This window comes from Montipora foliosa, chromosome 4 (genome assembly GCF_036669935.1).
Source record: "Montipora foliosa isolate CH-2021 chromosome 4, ASM3666993v2, whole genome shotgun sequence".
Taxonomy (NCBI): Eukaryota; Metazoa; Cnidaria; class Anthozoa; order Scleractinia; family Acroporidae; genus Montipora; species Montipora foliosa.
The window spans coordinates 2,523,660-2,528,659 of record NC_090872.1 but is presented as its reverse complement, the minus strand read 5'-3'; the positions used below and the strand labels follow the sequence as shown (position 1 = coordinate 2,528,659).

Here is a 5,000-nt window from a genome sequence, read left to right as displayed (position 1 = left end):
AAAGATACGATGTGATGAATTGTCGCCAATAAGCGAATTGACTGCGTACTCAACCGTCTTCTTCTTTAAACAAGAAAACTGACAACAATTCATTACTTTACCCCAGTCCCTGACAATTCCATTCTTTATCGCTGCGCTCAGCCAAATAAAAACTATTTCTCATATAAACACTACTCATATAAACACTACAGACAGTAATCCATCAGCCGCGTTCATTGAACACACAATATTGAGGTCTACGCAAGAACAAATTAGCCAAAAGGACACTTACTCTTCAATGCAGTAGACTATCGCAAAAAACTGAAGAAAAAAAAAACAGCGTGGTGATTAAGCCGGATATCCAAAACCAGTAAAAAAAAAATCCTTTATGAGAAAAAACTGGAAACGTGTTCTCCAAACCAATGCAAATTCACTTAAAACGACCACTGGAGTTAAGAGGTCGCAAAAAATGTAAACAACACCAAAGTAGAAGCGAAAACTTCTCCGAGCAAAGCAACGTAGATAACTGAATGTCACAGGCCAAAAGGGTGGTACAAATAGCTAAAAGTACGAATGCCAAGCATAGCAACGACCCGTGTACCCATGGGAAATACATTATTGCACAATAGCCTGATTTAGAAACAGAACGGGAATATCAGTTGACGATGGCGTGCGCAGCAAAAATATCCATATTAGGTCATATTAGAGTATAATCCAAACTATTCTGCGAGCTCTCCCTTCGTCAACTGACGTTCTCTTTGTTCTGTTCAACATGTCCTCTACCTCTGAAATGATGAATATCGACAATTCCCAACTTTCTCTGGATTGACTGTTATCGTCAATTTAGATTACTTTGTCCCAGGACAAGTTGCATTCCTAGACAGGATTTGAACCCGAAGCACCCAATTTGAGGAAATGTTTTTATCCCCTTAATGACTAAGCAGCAAAAAATATCCATATTAGGTCATATCAGAGTAGAATCCAAACTATTCCTATTTTTTCTGGATTGGCTGTTATCGTCAGTTTAGATTACTCTGTCCCAGGGCTTGTGGTAACAGATGAAAAGAAAAAAAGGTAAAGTTGCATTCCTGGACAGGATTTGAACCGGGAGCACCGTGACCTACTTAGAAGAAAATGTTCTTAATCAATCCTGACCATTGTACCGACTATTTACCATCACTAATTAGTATATATCAAATAAATGCTGAATAGTGGTCAAGTCTTGTGCTTGATTTTAAAATGGTTACCGGTAGCTTTCTCTTGAGGTTAGGTAACCGACATTTCTCCTGTTTAAACTTGTTTCTTAGCGAGTGATAATACACATTTACAGCGGCATTCGAAAAAACAGAAAATATTGACATATTTAAAAAAATGTGATAGTCTAGTGGTTAATTGAAAGGGTTATTAATCCAGCATTTCCAGGTTCGAATCCTGCGACTTCAGGTATGCATTGGGGTTCGCTAGCGCTGGAACACCAATTGAGGACACTGTAAACTGAAATTAACAATGAAAAGCAAATCAAGTTAAATGCGCTTATTCAGAGGTCGAGGATGGGTTGTTCTGTTGCTAAATCAGGCTAATGTACAATTTTCAGGGACTGGGGGAAAGTAAATAATTGTTGTCAGTTTTAATGCATGTTTGAAGAAGAAGACCGTTGTTAGCTTATTGACGACAATTCGTCACATCGTATCTTTTATAATTCCGCTTCGGAATCTGTAATCACCTCTGGAAAAAAGTAAATGAAGAGACGACTACACGAGAGAGAAAGGCACAGCGGGAAGTTTGTCATTGACCTGGTCCGAGTTTTGTCAATCCCATCCGGTCCGATCCGGTCCGATCTTGATTTTGCCAACGGCCGTCTTTCTCGCATTCTTGAAGATGGTGTCAGTGATGCAGCGTGAATATCACTAACGTTTTTTCTTCGCTTTTCGAATCTTGTACCCGGGGACTTACAAGTCTCTTAAATTCTCCTCGGGATCAAGGTTTTCTTCTCTACGTTTTTCGCCAAGCCCTTCAACGAAATATTCATGCCGACGTGGGCGGGAAAATTCTGAACGCTTCGGTTACAGTGAACACTGTGAATAACAACCTACAAACCGACGGCTAATATCTGCTTCATTATTTAACGCACGCTCTCTTCGTAATAAATCATCCGATATTTACGACTACATAGTGGATAGCAAATTGGATATTTGCGCCATAACCGAAACCTGGCTCAATTTAATGATGACGCTGTCAGGAATGAAGTGTGCCCTAGTAATTATATACTCTTAGATCAACCGCGCGCTGGCCATCGTAGGGGTGGAGGTACTGCTGTTATGTACCGGGAGTCATTATTTCAAGTTAAAAAGCTCGACGGTGGTGAACTCAATTCATTTGAGTTCTCGGAATATTCTGTACGGTCGAAGCATCAAAATCTCCGTGTCATTGTAATATATCGCCCGCCCTACTCGGATGATCATAAAGTGTTAACAGCTACATTCCTGAATGAATTCGCTAATTACATTGAAATGAAAGTGCTTTGCACAGAAGAATTACTACTACTAGGCGATTTTAACATCCGCGTCGACGATGAAGCCTTGGTCCATGTGAGGTTCAAACTCAGGACTTGGCGTTATTAGCACCGCGCTCTGCCGGCTGACCTAATGGGCCAGGTCACCTATGATATGATGCGTTCAGAAGGAATTGCAACTTCCAAGATGGCGGGGAGAAAAACGACACCAACCGGCCAATTCTTGTTTTCGTGCGATCGAGTTTCATGCGCCAATGTGGAGGGAACATAGATGCGTACGTACAAAAAAGGAAGCTTCTCTGTCAAACCAAATAAATGTTTTCGATTTCATTTTCAAACACGCAATCTAAGCATGCCGCCGTAGCTCAGTTGGTTAGAGCGCCTGTCTAGTAAACAGGAGGTCATGGGTTCAAATCCCATCGGTGCCTTGAGATCAGTGTATCTTATATTGTCATGGTCTGGCTGCACTTTCTTGCAGTTGAGTAACACCATCTCTTTAGAGTCATTTCTTTCCTTGAGAGTTAACGAGTTTTTGAAAAACTGATCGTTCTTCGTTCTTCAATAGAGTTACATACATCATTTTACAGTTGTAGCCAAGTTTCCTAGCCCAAGAAAGGAAGCGAGGCTCCCGGTCAACCTCTTTTGATACAAACCATTGTGTTTTTCTAATGTTTATGTAGACTAATTTGAATTACAGTAACACAATTTACATGATAAAAGCAGTGAGGTCTGTATCAATGCAAGGTCAGCGGCAGCCTCGCAGTCATTCATAGCCTAGGTCACTGAGCAAACAACTGTAAAATGACCTATTGCCGATTGCTGTAATAGATGTTTTTGCTTCTGAGGTATTTCGGTTGACTTCAGAATGGTGCAAGAGTGGAGGATCCGGGTATCGATCCCGGTACCTCCCGCATGCGAAGCGGGCGCTCTACCATTTGAGCTAATCCCCCGTTACTATAGCCCATTTATAAGGCACACCAACAACCTTTTAACGAAGACAGGGAAGATTGGTCAGCTCCAAATTGTTTTCAGTGCGAGACATATCCAAGATGGTGCTAATCAACAAACTCTACAACCATCGGTACCAAACTTAGAGTCATCCGATTTCTGAACATCTCTAGTGCTTGCTCAGGCTATTATTGCAAGACAAATTCTCATCAGATGTCAATTATTGATCAGGGATTCAACAAATGCCATCAAGACTCCTGGAAAAACACACTTCCCTTTCGTGTTGATAAGCTGAAAAACTCTTCTGGAAAACTCTAGCTTGCACAATCTTGGGCCTCTACCGATCTCACAGCCAGGAATTCATGGTGACGACACCTTTCTCTGAGTACTCAATGTTAGTTAGATGAGGGCTACAGCTCCGACAAAACCCCAGTGACACGTTTTCGATAAAGTAAAGCACGAAAGGGCCGCCACTGGACTTAAGACCAGTTCTTTTCACCTCTTAAGCGAGAATCATTCCACCAAACCAACAAGTCCAGAAAGAAAACTTCAAGACCAAACTCCCTCGGAACAAAAGATAGAGAAAGACTTGGTCCATGTGAGGTTCGAACTCACGACCTTGCCGTTATTAGCACCACGCTCTGCCGACTGAGCTAACGGACCAGGTTACTCGGTACTCATAGCGTTTTTTGAACAACCGGTCTTATCCGATTTGGTGCTTAAGTGACGATTGTTGTAATAAAATTTAGTCTTTTGAAGCATCTCTGTTAACAAAAGAATGAAAGGGGTAGTTTCTAAAGAAACTGTGATGCTGCGTCGGTGGGGAAGCAGTACACAAAAATTTGGTTTTATCAACGGAGTTGATAATGTAAATTGGCCACCGTACAGAGATTCTATTAGCTTTTAGAATCTCTGTACGGTGGCCAGTTTACATTATCAACACCGTTGATAAAACCCAATTTCGGTTAACAAAAGTGGAGAATCCGGGTATCGATCCCGGTACTTCCCGCATGCAAAGCGGGCGCTCTACCATTTGAGCTAATCCCCCGTTACTATAATCAATCTAAAATGCACTGACCAAGAACCTTTTAGGGAAAAAAGGGAAGATTGGTCAGCTTCAAATTGTTTTTAATGCAAGACAGATCTAAGATGGTGCAAAAGAACAAACCCTGTAACCACCTGTGCCAAACTTAGAGTCGGCCGCTTTCTGAACATCTCTGGTGGTTATTCATGCCATCATTGAAGTGTCTACACTCCCACCTGAGACCATGGAAGAGTTCAAAGAACTTACAGAGGACGATGTTAAATCCCTCATACAACGTTCATCTTCAAAATCTTGCTCCTTAGATCCAATTCCATCTAAGCTACTCCCTCAGTGTGATGTGTTATTACCCGTCATCACGTCTCTAATCAACATGTCTCTGAGGACGGGGGTTGTTCCTCGAGTATGGAAAGAAGCACTAATTACGCCATTACTGAAAAAGCCCGGGGCTGATATGCACGTTCCTCAGAACTTTAGACCAGTTAGTAACCTGTCAAAAATGTCAAAACTAACTGAGAC

At 41.6% G+C, this 5,000-nt stretch overlaps 3 non-coding genes across 3 annotated transcripts; 1 reads left to right on the top strand and 2 right to left on the bottom strand.

Moving 5' to 3' along the window:
* The first annotated feature begins 2,845 nt into the window (after window positions 1–2,845).
* On the top strand, window positions 2,846–2,919 carry Trnat-agu (transfer RNA threonine (anticodon AGU)). The gene has a single exon. It is a non-coding gene; the product is annotated as a tRNA-Thr (tRNA).
* Window positions 2,920–3,368: 449 nt separating this feature from the next.
* Window positions 3,369–3,441, bottom strand: Trnaa-cgc (transfer RNA alanine (anticodon CGC)). Its single transcript has one exon. It is a non-coding gene; the product is annotated as a tRNA-Ala (tRNA).
* Window positions 3,442–4,029: 588 nt separating this feature from the next.
* Window positions 4,030–4,102, bottom strand: Trnai-aau (transfer RNA isoleucine (anticodon AAU)). Its single transcript has one exon. It is a non-coding gene; the product is annotated as a tRNA-Ile (tRNA).
* Window positions 4,103–5,000: the final 898 nt, after the last annotated feature.